Below are 14,383 nucleotides of genomic sequence, written 5' to 3'. Positions count from 1 at the left end.
TCTTGGGAGCAAAATCCCTGTCCGACCTTCCTGGAGGTTCCTGAGTCCTGCTAGGGCCTTTAAGGTAATGGTTGTAATGGTTGTAATGGTTTGAGAGGAAGGAATCCTCTTAGGCTGAGGCTGGGTGATTATGGGAGTTAATCCACATAGTCCAGCCTTTGACCAGCCTTCTCATTCTGGGCTGTTGTTACTGTGCACTGTTAATAGAATGCATCATGTGAATGGTAGGTCAAAATAGGGGTGGATGGTCTGGTTAACAGATTAGAATTCCATGTATGGTTTTTTTTGGTTGCATGTTCAAGGGATTGCTACCTGCTTTATTCTAGCTGCTTCAAAATCACTTGAAAATTAAACATTTAAACCAGCTAGTATAAAAGGAAACTATGATAACATTCTCCCAACACACCGCATAAGTAGTGAATGAGTACAAACAGTAGCACTCAGGCAGATTTTAATTAGCATGCATTAGCTTGGGAAAATAACACATTGATCCAGGAGACCAAGACATTACAAACATGTTTACACAACTTAAAACATGACATATCATTGGATTACATAACACAGTATAGTATACCAAACCTAATTCAGTGTAGCACTTCAAAACATGGCTTTGCATAGTTAATAAAGCTTAGCACAGGCACATAGCAAAACACACACACACATACATACACACTCCTGCAGACTCATCTTCTGCTCTTGGGTTGACTGAATTGAAGATAAAAGGACTGTCCTTTTATCTTCCTTCATTCTGCCCTGTGTGTTTCCTTTTATTAAGAAGTGCCATTCCTCCTTTGTTTTACGAGATGTCATCTCTCTTTGCTGGAGGGAGGGACATTTGGGTGATTTTTGGGAGGAGAGTGATTGCTCATCCTTGGAAACAACTGCTGGCTTCCATACACGGAGTTTCTTTTTTATTCATTTATTTTATTTGACCAACCCCTAGGCTTGTGCTTCTGGGCAGAGTGCATAAGGACCCAAAACACGGCATTGACTCCACATTGGTCATACTAATGAGTCTTCTGCAGTGTCACGGTGAGCATGAGTATGTTGAAGTCCTACCAAGAAAACACAGATGGCAAAACCCCTCTACTTACTTTCCTAGGGCCCCCAAAAATGTTTGGAAAGGGTTGTATGTCAGATGTCCTAATTATCAAATGTTTTTTCCATGGTGTAAACAGTATAACCAGCACAGTATGCCACAACATTTCAGATGGTGGGAAAGCAGAACATATCCAGTTGTTTAAAATATACAGAGGCTATTCCTTACCCTCAAACCAATTTTTGGTGCATCCCGTGTCTGCCCGGGTTTCCAGTGATATAGCAAGTTGAATCCCTGTGAATGCTACAGTAAAAAATAAAATGTGGTCTTAAAATGGGTCTCTGCAAACAATCCCTAACTAAATTTCCTGTTGAGAAGGGAGATCTTTGGCTCTGTAAACCTTGTGTTCGTTTGGAAATCTTCAACTTTTCCTCTTTCAACTGAGTTGGCAGAGGCTGGCCATGCCGTCGGTTTTTGCTGGGGCCTTAGAGGAATGCTCTTAAGGGCATTATAAAGTATCCAGCCATTCCCTATATGTCCCAGAATATTCATGATATACCAGATGACTGTATGCCACCCTCTATCCTGGGGACACCCATATAGGGCCACGTTTTGTAAACAGTGGTGATAGGCATGTGAGGCATCATGGCATAAAATCTTGTAATAAAGCTAGCAAGGCCGGAAAACTATAACCTATTTTTCTCCCCTAACATCCCTAGAGGGAAGCAGATGGTGATAACAAAATGGCCATTACTCTTTTTAATTCAGAAAAATATAAAAGTGATTGCTTTAAATAATTCTGATAATACTGGCAGAAAATTGCTTCAGATTTAAAGAGTCTATAAAATCCTCCAAAATTGACCCACCACATATCTCAGTTTCTGAAAATCTACTCGTTATTTGTCATTTTACGCCATCACTCTCCCAATATATAGTACTTTTACAATATCACCCTCTGAATGTGGGGTTAGTCTTGGACGGCATCAGTGATTTTACTGCAACAGTCATAGCTAAATGTGCCTCATGTATGCACTCTCTGCTATTGTCATTATTAGCTAGACATTACAGCCAACATGATATCCAATAATGTCCTTGCTAGGCTGACTCTTAAACACACTAATACATGGACATACCTTGGGTGGTGTTTTCCCAGTGGACCAAGCTAGTATTGCCAGTCGCCCTCAAACAGCAACCTAGTTAGTCTGATCATTTTCGCATACCAAAACAATGTATGGTTGAGGGAACTAAGCAAATAGCCACTCACTTAACAAACTACAACAACAGGCCTCAGATGAGGTAACATATCCTTTTAATCAACGGTGGCCATTTTAAAGCTGATATCTGTGGCGGTGATCAGCAGCCTTGCATATTCACAAGATATGTTTAATGCCCTCTTAGGCAACCTAGAATCTTCCTTTGAGAAACTGGCTTGCTAAAACAAGGGAAAATTAACAGAAGAGAGATATCCCAACCTTGGTATAGCCCTAGCTTGTGTGATGGAAAAATCTCCTATAGAAATTTGGAGAGAAAAATAAATAATTTTAAAACACAGACCATAAACAAAACAAACAAAACAAAACAAACAAACATAAGCCGTGCTTTGTTGGCAAGATCTTAAAGGAAATGTTGGGGAAGAGAAAACAAAATTCTTGACCCAACAGAATGTTCTTTCCAGCATTTCCTTTTCGAAATCTGTTCAATTTTCGCAGCTCACTTACTACGCCAAAAGTGCTTCACCAGGATACTGCTTCTTCACTTGAATTAAGAAAAAGATTGCCAAATACTTTCACACCAAAAGGTATACTCATAAGAACTTGCCCCACCACTCAGACATATGCAGTTAATATGGAGTTTATTCACTCTAATTTACCAATGAATTTGAAACCTTTCAACCCATTTCTCTGTCTTACACTGAGACATTTATTTGTCAATCTAAGCCTTTGGGATCTCTGAAAACCGTTGTCCAGCTAAGATTGGCAAGAAACTATGTATCCGATTTTTAATTGCCTTGATGCTTTATCAACTCATCCTTTCAGTCTGGTCACAAAGAATTCAAACATGCTATGATTAGTTCTTTATTAAAAAAGCCCACCCTCTCTCCAGCCCTATTTCTGAAAGATTTTTGGAGATGGTGGCTACAATACAACATCAGAATCATAAGAAAGGTTGCACCATTCTGTACCCTTCCCAGATATGCTTTTGACCTTAAATGGGGACAGATGTGGCAATTACATCATTGGCTGATGTTGGCTGGATACTTGCAGTTGGAGGCATATCAAACACTCTAGCTTTGCTTGATTTGTCAGCTGCCTTTGATATATTCCGTCATAGCATCCCAGTAGGTCATCTGTTGCAGTTTGGGGGTCACCAAACTGCTCTGAAATGAAGTGGTGGCCGACAAAAACAAAAATGGAATATGCCTGAATATCCAAGCTCAAGGCTGACTGACCTGCGCCCGAGAGATGCTGGCCTGGACTCCCAGAGGATTCACACATGCACCGGTAACATTTTGCACTTGGCGTTACTCCATGGGCCTCATTACGAGGTAGGAGGTACCCATTGTGCTGTTAGCACCATGGCTAGCCCCTTACCGCATACCGGGTCCAGGTTCTCGGAATGGGTACTTACCGGGTCAGTCCAACCTTGGAGGACCCAGTAAGTCCCCATTCTGAGAACCATTCCCCATTCCCATTCGAGCCCCTATAGGAGCCTGTTATTAGCTCCCTGGTCCCTTAGCGGCTGCCGCTAAGGGACCTTGTGATGCGGCCGTAAGGGGTTACCATTGCCATTAACCCCTTACCGCCGACCTCGTTTACATGCTCACCACATCGCAGTAAGTGGACATATTAACAGCCAAGTCTTGGGCAACTGTTTTCCTCTTTCCACCGGCATCAAGCACAGGGTCCTAATGCCATCACAGTCGCTTAATGTCTAGAGGATTCCGACAAACATTAAGAGTTACTATACATTGTAGGAGACAGTTTTGAGAATATAAACTTGCACTTAAGCAGTGCAAAGGCCATGTCTGCACAGAAAAAGAGAATGAAGAATCCCAAAATGCAGTTCTGTTATGGGAGTACTTTTCACAACGCGACTCATTTTGATGGGCAATCATAAAGAAAATAGGCTTGCAATGGTTTACCAGCTGTGATTCAGATATCGTGCATAATAGGCAATCTCTCATGCTCTTTCTCCCTCTCTGCCTCTCTCCTGCTCCCTCCTTTTCTGTCGTTTTCCATCTCTTTGTCTGGGCGTTAACAAGTGCATGTTTGCTAGAGCCATCCTACCTGTTCCTGATAGCAGCCCGAACAGAAGAAAAAACAGATGGCTTGAGAGACTCTTATGTTTTTAATCTTTAAAAGCCCTGGTACCAGCCTGGTATTTGGAGACATTTAGGGCCTAATTCATGGAAATGTGTGCAGAAATCCTGCAGAATGAAAAATGTGCATGCCGCTTATTCATGAAATGTACTGCGCAAAGTAACCATAATCACAAGAAACTCCACCCAAGTCCCGGAAAAGTACCACTCATTTGATTCCATGAGTCGACGAATGCGGATTTGCACAGATTGGCACGGAAATACCCTTTTTTTCCACGAAAATAATTTCATGAATTAGGCTCATATTGTAATTGTGAGGCTACTGCAAGCCTATTGCCATCACACAGATGCCACATTGTTCCAACATACTTTGTAGTCCTATTAAGAAGTTTGCACGCGTCTTATTTTGCAAAATATTTGATTAAAACTTAGAATAATCACATAAAATATTTTCTGACAAGAGTTTATTATTTCAAAATGAGCAGTCTGGTACACTCCTAGTATAACCTTCTGAAATACCCATATGAAAAATGTGAATGAGGACAAATGGCATCAATGAGGGTTCCTTGTTGGTTTGGTTGGCATTTTAGGGGAACATAAAAAGAACTTTATATTTGACAACTATTTCAATCATAAATGGGTTGTATGTTTTACTCACTAAATATATAATGCACTTTATGCTTGGCGCTCTTATCATTTTTCAAAACATTGGGCCTCATTACAATACCGGCAGTAGCCATGCCGGTATCACCGGCACGGCTGCGCCGGTGTCATTTTTTTTCCAGCGCTCAGGAATGGGCAATTACCTGGTCATTACGGCCCGGCCGGACCCGGTAATTGGCCATTCCTGGGCGCCGGAAAAAATGCTCCCCATTCCCATTCAAGCCCCATAGGGCTCAATGGGAATGGAGAGGCCGGATGCACCGGCACTGTTCAGAATGGTGCTGGTGATTCTGGCATGGTCTACTCGCGGGTGCCGGTCCGCCCGCCAGGTCAGACCTGGCAGGCGAAAAGGCACCTGCGAGCAGAACTCGTAGTTTGCCGGTACGGTAACAACAGTACCGGCAAGCTTACTAGTACCGTTGTTACTGTACCAGCAAACTTGGAATGAGGCCTATTCACCTAACATTAAATGCTGTGTAACCATGAACAGTAAATATTTGTAAAGCTTCCGAATTTCATTGTGAGGGTAAAATGGCTATATCGTCTATCATTCCATGGTGGTCCAATTATGTTTCAGAGCTAATGTTTCCTCTCATATGTGAGGAGAGACTAAGCTGGGTTTGCGATTCTCACTGAATGGAGATTGGGTCTCCTTTTACAAAGATGCCTCGGTGTACATCACAGTGCTCATACCCTGTACCCAATGCACAGCATTGCAGCATATCAGATGTTTAGATTTCAAGCTGATTTGTTGCTACTAAATGCATATCACTCCTCCAGTGATCTCCTGTGTGCACTTCTTTGGCTAGTGTTGGGAACTGGTACAGTAAAACAGTGTATACAAAGTTATTTGCTTGTTCATTGTTTTATTTGTGTATGTTTCCTACATTGACAAATATTACCTTCAGATTCAGAACACCTAATCAAAATGCATCCACTGATTTTGTATTTGTTAATTAATCACAACGGTACTGCATCGCTTGTTCCCACCACCTGTGCAATACAACTTTTGCTTAGTGAGGCTTCGGTACCCCTCTGCAAACTCCTGTCTGGCACCCACAGGCCTTCCCTCTGCTCCAGAGCTGCAATCAGGTGAATGGAAAGCCATGGATCAGAGATGTTTCTTTGGGCGATAGAAGCAGGTGGCAGCCCAGGGCACCAGTGATTTCATGACACGTGATCATTTGTTCCCACAGTGTTCGCAGACCGACTTCGGAGCTCAGAACGCAACATTTGTGCTCCTGTTTGTCTTTATTCATTTTGCATTTGAGCACAAAGGAACACATTGGGCAGTACCGGACATTGCTCAGAGGCCCGTCAAACATCTTATTAATATGTCTCTATGTTATCAGCGGAGCGTACAAAACGGAAAGCAATTCATGGTAGATGGCCGCTAACAGTGAGTGGATACTTGGGAGTGACTATTGTATGTGACACGTTCCATAAGAAGTGTCAATGTTAGCCGGTTAGAATAGACAAGAGTGAATAACAAACTACATTCTCTGTGAACAAATAACTGCAGATGATTGCATCTTACATTTTATTTCCCAGCGTGCCTTGTAAAATCCAGAGGATATTTTTGTGGGTTTGCATTGTCTGCATTTAGGCAGTCCTTCAACCTGGATGGAGAAAATAAAGCTGCAATCTATTTTCGCTCAAGGTGTTACATTTGGTGATTTGCCTAATTTGCAAATCATCTTCAGACAATAGCGGTATTGCAACTCTTGAAAATAAACATTAAGAAATAGTTGTACCAACAGAAGCTTAGAAGGCATGTGTGTGATGCTTCTAAATTGCCAACTGGGATATAATCCTGGTTTCATCACTTAATCAAAGTGTGTGATCCTGGCTCAAATCATTTAATCTGACTGTGAATTAGCTAGAAAATGTTCAGTCCCTAAAAGTGGTCCAGTTCACAATGCTCGCCATTCGTAAAACACTTAGGGCCTCATTACAAGTATCGCGGATATTGTTGGTAATGGTAAATCCTCCAACTTTAAACTGAAAAATTGGCAAAATTGGCCGAAATACCGCTGGCGGTAATTCAGCCAAAATCCCCACGGAGTCCCAATGACTCAAAAAATGGGAACTAACTCCACCTACCAGCACTTGTAATCTGGCAGTAAATCCGACAGACCAAGTGGCAGTAACAGTATTTCTTTTGTGTGGTATTCTGGCAGATTTACCACTGGTAAATTTACCACCTCCAAACACGTAATAAGGGCCATAGTGTTTCTCCATATATAATTATAATATTGATCATTCATAAATTGAACACCTTTATCACTTGAAAACCATGACCTCGTTTGAGTTCAGAGTGTAAGGGCAGAATTGGATTTTCAGACACAGGACAGAGGACGTTCTTTTGTTTCAAACATCTGGAAACAGACAGTACTTAGGTTTGTTGAGGCTAGGAAAGGGATGGGTAGGATTTTCTCCAACCGCCCCACTGAGCCATTACAGTAGCCAATGGATTGAATTTAGCTCAATTTATGAGAGTTAGCAATGTATTGAACAAAACTGAAGTTTGAGACAACTGTCCACCAACCCAATAACAACTCTCAAATATCTTGCTAACTCACCCTTAAACACAGAACAAAACACATATCTCTACTGCAGCAACGTAAAACCACCACAAACTGCACACACCACGTAACACCAAACAAGAACTAAACCAACCACGCAAATCTCCACACACACACACACCAAATCCTACATAACTGCTACCAACTAAAAACAAATGACCACACAGTGACTATTTTTTCCAAACGGAGTTAAACAGCACATAAAAGCTCTTCTGTTATTTTCCCTCTCAATCCTAACTAAGCCCTCCCAGCCCTCGTTCATTTTGAGATCTACTAGGGCGCCAGGAAACCATGAAAATGGCAGCAGGCGCGGAACAAGTCACAATAACATAACATCACAAACCTTAAGATGAAGACTACACTTCCCATGATGCTTCATGGTACAGGGTCATAACATCAGCTACTCTGATTTTGAGATGTCCACTGAGGGATCAGCGGGGAACGTACAGAGCTCCTTTTTACTTCTGATGTGCAAAACAAATCACTTCTCTGTATGAGGTCTTGCTGAGCACTGGGAATTTAGATTCCGTCACGCCCTGTGGTACATCTCTGTGAGCCACATGGTACAGCCCTGGGTCCACGTAATGATCCGGTGCAGGTGTGTGAGGAAATGAAATCTGGCAAGGCTGAAAAGCACTGGCTTTTTGATTTTTTTTTTATAAATAAAACAATGTGTTCATTTCCATCTCCAAATGGGCAATCTTTTGATCAAATGTGCCCTTTCATAGCTCCATGGCCAAAAGCATACTGCGCTTTGCCCTCCTGCATCAGTAGCCTGATCTGCAGCACCTGCCCTCCCAGCGGAACAGAGTTGGTGCCCACTCGACAGCCACAGTGACAACCAGGTCTCTGTGATGCAGGGTTGGCATTATTATATTATAATTGTTCTTTTATAATGCACTTAATACCAGCAAGTGTTTTCTAAGCGCATGGTTGGGATTCAAAACTGGGTTGTGCCGCGTTGTCTTGCTTCCAAGAAAAGCATGTTGCCCCTGAGCTATCCATCCTCACTGAGGAACACATGGCCATTTGTATCAGAACTTTGATGATCATAAGTAACCCATGATGGTGGCAGGGAAAATTCTAAAATAAAGCTGTGCCGCAGATTATGCATAGTGCATGGTGCTACTTATGATCATAGCTGCAACATCCAAATTGATATTACATATGCATGAACTCCGGTGAATCAGCTCTGCTGTGGAAGGTGAATTGTATTCTCGTTTGAGACTGTCAAATGACAGGACAGGAACATGCATGGCCATTCCTCTTCTTTGATATCTTTACGAGGGCAGGTAACACCCTCTGCCAGAGACAGCCTCACAGCAGACAGATGTCCAGGGCCCAGGCATCAAAGGAGCACACCCATTCGGAAGGAGAAGCCTCACACTGCAGATGTGGACCTTTAGCTCCACCCCTTTATCCAAATTAGGCTGACCTATAAAATAAGTATGTGTGCCTTTTGTCCATAAAGCAAGTTTATAGGACAACTGCTGAGAGGTGGTTTATATGACATCTAACAGTCAAACTAACCCTGGTCACCCTGAACCACACAAAGAACACATCATATATACATTTTGCAACAGTTAATACGCTCCCCAAGATACCGTTACAAAGGCATCCCCCAAAACATGATGGGTCGCCTATATAGACAAATCTAAAACCACACAGTTCGTTGGACACAGACATTATAACCCAATCCCCTAAAAGCTTATAATTATAAGGTTTACATTTTCAACACACCTCTCCCCAAAAACCTCTCCATATTTGGTGAAGAGGTTACACAATAACAGAATAGTTAATAATAGTTACACAATAACAGAATTCCTACTAATGACGCACACACGCACCTGCCCTAAAAATACCTAAGCACATGAAGATGAGAGAAAGACACGTAGATTCCCTTTGACCTATTCGTGTTTGCTCGCCGCATTGCCCAAACCTGTCCGGTGTCTGATTTCTATGACTATTGACCTTTCCTATTCACATGAGTTCCGCCCACTCTCTGACAACACAATCGCTCTCCTGAAATGTATTACTACTGGTCTCTGTAAGTGTCCTGGGTGAAGCCATCAGTTCAAACAATCCAGCGAGTTTCAAAAATGCCTATCCCTTACAATAATGAGCTTGCTTGTTTACTAGAGATCATATCTTTCCTTCACCCTCCAGCATTTGAGCCATCTGCAAACTGACAGCAACCACCCTGTTGACCAGCTTATGAGACATGTTCTCTGACTGCTGACAGGCATTTGCCATGATTGCGAAAACAACCTTCTAATTAATCCACAATACGGAGACCCATGTTACACAGAGCAACCCCACCTCATATTTAATATCTTTGACTAAACTTGAAAAATATTTCCCATACATGTATACCATTATGTGTGCATTGTATACCTATTATGATCTCTTCTCATGACCGCCATTCATACAGCTAAACTCCAGCTGCATATATTGGTCACCTGCTTCACCTGAGTGGGATGGGGCCCTCCGTGTGACAATGTTTCCTCATTATGTGCATGCATGCATGTAAATCTACAAATGTATCGCCTCTACACAAAATAACACAAAGTAAACTAAATGTAATAATTCTCCCATTTACCATAAATATTGCAATATTGCAAAAGTGACAGAAATGACGATGATGACGTGGCCACCCCCCAGTCATCCGTATGATGTGTGAAGTTCAAACTTTTCCAATTTCCCAACACCACTAAGGTGTTACATCTCTAAAGGTCTTTGTTCTTAGTGAGAAGGGAAGGGGAACAAACAGAGTAGACAGGAGGGCTATGCTCAATGGAAGGACATTTCCACCATTGTGTTTCTTTCTGTCTCTCTTCCCTCCCTATCTCCACCTCTTTCTCTGGAGAAAAACACTTTGGGTGTGATGTCAGAAGGGCAAAGTCCACATCTTTCAAGAACAGGAATTGGACCACTAAGACAGGATAGCTTTAGTTCAATAACCTGGAGACTTGTGCCTTTTTTAAAATAAGGGGTATCCCCCCCTTCTCAAGATCCTCTCAAGATACTCTGAGATTCTCTCTGGCCAACACCTAAGAAGGACTCACTGGACTTCCTTTGGGAAAGTTAAACTTTTTAAAGCCCTCAAGAAGAAGCCATCCAAGACAGAAGAGAGCTCTGCCCTGGGTGACTTATGCTGTGGACCAGGATCTGCCACTCTGCACTGGAGTCTCCAAAAGCTAGGAGAGCAACTCCTGAATGGAATCATCCTATCCTTGGATCCCCCTGAGTGGACCCCATAGCAGCCATAGGACCATACTAGTTGAGGTTCCCTGTTCTGCCACACCAAACCTGACACTCTGTGTTCACCAGCGTTAGAATGACAGGGAAAATGCCAGCTCTGGCTTGGGCAGTCCTCCACTCATCTGAACTCTAACACTTGCACCTTGAACCAGCTCTATGCTGCATCATGCCCTATCATAGCCTGTCACCTGCTATGCTCGAATCAACTGCTTGACACCAAGACCCAATCCAAATCACTGCTGAGTCACACGCTGACTCTTCACAGGGGTTAAATCCATGACTCAACCCGATGAGCCCTGGAAAAGCCGCTTCACTGACCCGCATATCAGAGCATCCAAGATCACCAATTCGACGGCCGCTGTCCTCCGACTCTAGCTGCTTGAGCATTATGCATCAACCCCTTCTATCTGCTAAAGACTAACTCATCCTGGCCCAACCTTGATGAGATCCTCGTGAACGTCCTGACCTGCATCGCTGAAAGCCCTGATTTGACCATATTCACCCCTGATAGAAGCTGGCTGATACTGGGGTTGGCACTGTTAACCCACAAAAGAACCAATACCAGGTACTCATGACCACAAACTTCCCCCTCGGTCCGGTGCTAGGTTAGGTCCCCTCAGTACCTTTTTTCACCTAAGACATATCCTTTTTCGTGTTTGGTATTTACCTATCACCTCTGTATTCACACTCAGAGTGCTACTTTCTTCAGTCTATTGCATCTTCTCTCTTCTTTCAGAGGGTTGGATTTTTGTAAAGTGTTTTTGATTATTTCTATTGCAGATGGTGTGTGTAATTAAAGTATATATTTTTATAGAACCTTGATTGGATTTTCCCTTTATTTTGGACTGTTATACTGTGTTGTTTGGGTCACTACTGAATCACATTCACACTCCTCTTAAGATCATAGCCTTCCCTCGGCTCACATTACCACAAAAGGCAAAGGAGGTATATCTCTTAACTGTCCCTGTTTTACCTTTATGATTGTGTTGGGTTTTGGTTTGTAGGAACATGATGGCTGAGTGGGCCATTTGACCCCTACTCATCCTTGTACTACTGCAGAGCATAATCCATTTTGTGACATGGTGTACGGGAACCGGCCCTCATCTCCAAATTGATGTATTTTAGCACACACTTGATGAGGGCCCAGGTCTTTAGTACTGCAGCACAGATCTATTCACACTGCCAGCTCCTGTAACTGTCCCTGACAGAATGCCTTTCTTGAATCTGGCAGGGTTCTAAAGAAGGAACTATGTGACATGGCTGCGTTCTATTTGTAGCAGTATGTGAATGCAGATGTCCTTAACGTGATGTGTGAGATGTGATAAGGTGAACTAGATGCAACAAGTACCCTGAAGGTGCATAATAGAACTGCTCTGCTACATATCTCACCCAGCAGAGGTGAGTCCTTTTAATGGGGGTCATTAGGACCCTGGCGCCAAGGTATTACCGGTACCGGTAAGGGTACCGGTAGTCCCTTTGCGCCCAATTCCCATAACGGCAGCTGGAAACAGCTGTTATTGCAGGGACCCGCAAAGGGACCCTGGCGATAATTACATTACCGCAATTTGCGGTACCGTTATTACTGCCTTTCCCCATTCCCATTATGCCCTATGGGGCAAAAATAGGAATGGGACAGGGCCATGGTGAAATGGGGATGTACCGCCACGCCAGCCTTGGAATGGGGTGGTACTTCCCCATTTCACCATGGCGGACTCGTTACAATACCGGCAGCAACCATGGTGCTAATAGCGCCATGGTTTAGCGCCAGTGTTGTAATGAGGGCCAATGTGTTTTTATGTTAATTTCCTAAGGAGCTAAATGGTGTGGTGGGTGGACTGCTCTTCGTTGTTGATAGTCAATCTGTGGCATGAATCTCAAATGATAGTTGAAGAGCTTTCTAACTCAATAGTTTGCAGATGTTCTTCAATGGTCTAATTTTAAGACTGTGTTTGTTTGATGAATGCATTGCATCCTATTAGTCATATAAAACTTACAATAACCCCATTGGATAAATACAAAGTCTGCCGCCAATTAATCGTTCCACACTCATGGCATTGTTCAGTAAAATTCCTTCATTAAGGATCTTGAACTCAGGAGGCTTTGACTTTATTGAACCCCTGCGTAACCTACAGCAAAAAACAATGCTGATACACTTGCCTCCCCGAGACAGCGGCACTAATACGTCAACACCAGTCTTCCCTGGTTCATCTGGGTTATCTATTAGATGTTCAGCTGCCCGTAGAGGTGAGGCCTACGGATTGCTCTGAGTGCAACTGCTCTCGAGCTGTAATAAAACCTACATCTAATCAGAAGAGATCAGTAAAGTTCAATGATGACCAAGGATGGGAATGGCTGATGCGAATGATTCCTCAAAAGAAACTGATACAGTGAAATAAGTTCATCCTAAATTGGAACACCACAGGTTTTGAACATTCGCTTTGCCAGGTGGGTCTTGGGACTCGCTTACGGCCTGTGAAATGTTTGCCCTCCAGGAGACCTGGGTCACCTTTGAGTTGGAGTTACATGGGTATATAATACTCCAAACCCAATTCAAAAAGGGTGAGCATGGTGGGCCTGCTGGTGGCATATTGATTGGAGCAAAAAATAGCCTCAATACACGAATAATCTATCAGGGTCAGCTTGGAGGCAACACATTGGCTGTAAAAGCATCTGTCCCCGAGGGAGGGGGGTTATGTAAGAATATACTGGTAGTTAACATATATGACCCACCTGCCACTTATATAACAGAGTCCATATTTGACAAATTGGATTCAATATTATCATCCTGGTATGAAACAGCAGTGGTAACCCGGTGATCCTGTGCGGTGAATGGATTGCCAAATGTGTGAACAAAGATGGGTATGGGACATACAGAAATGCATCAGACTATTGTGCAATGTTAACGGGTAAATCCAACGATAAGGCAAGACTGTGGTTGGACTTTCTAAAAGAATGGAACTTGACCATATTGAATGGCTGTACCATTGGGGACCAACCTGGCCTGGCAACTTGGTTGGTTGGTGTAAAAGAGGCAACATTGGACTATATGGCTGTGAACTACCGTTTATTGGAGCAAGTGGCTTGTCTAAAAGTCTACCTCAATGATTTAGTAACCACGCTACCCTTAAGTTGGCAGTTATGTCACCTGCTGTTGGGGAGGACATTGGATTATGTAGAGATGTAATGCCTAACCATGCCGAAAATAGATTCCGATGGACCCAAGAAAGTATTGATAGGATGCATGTTATAGCCTTTCACGTCGAGTTCGAGGTGGATAATAGCTTCAGGGATAAAGACCCTGAGGCTATTAAAGCATGGATACAGACACTAACCCACTCAGTCTTTAAGAGAAACAGTAAACCCAGCTTAGTGTGGAAAGCTGGGGGAAGTAAAACTTTTGATGTAAACATTTGTGAACAAAAGCGCAGGATGCCCAGAGAGATCAGTGCCGCCATGGCGCAAGCCCAGTACTTTGGCACGGTCTCCCAGGCCCGTAGAGTAAATAATACTGTAAGG

Source organism: Ambystoma mexicanum, chromosome 5q (assembly GCF_040938575.1).
Source record: "Ambystoma mexicanum isolate Mex_15411 chromosome 5q, UKY_AmexF1_1, whole genome shotgun sequence".
In the NCBI taxonomy this organism is placed as follows: domain Eukaryota; kingdom Metazoa; phylum Chordata; class Amphibia; order Caudata; family Ambystomatidae; genus Ambystoma; species Ambystoma mexicanum.
This window is presented reverse-complemented; position numbering follows the sequence as displayed.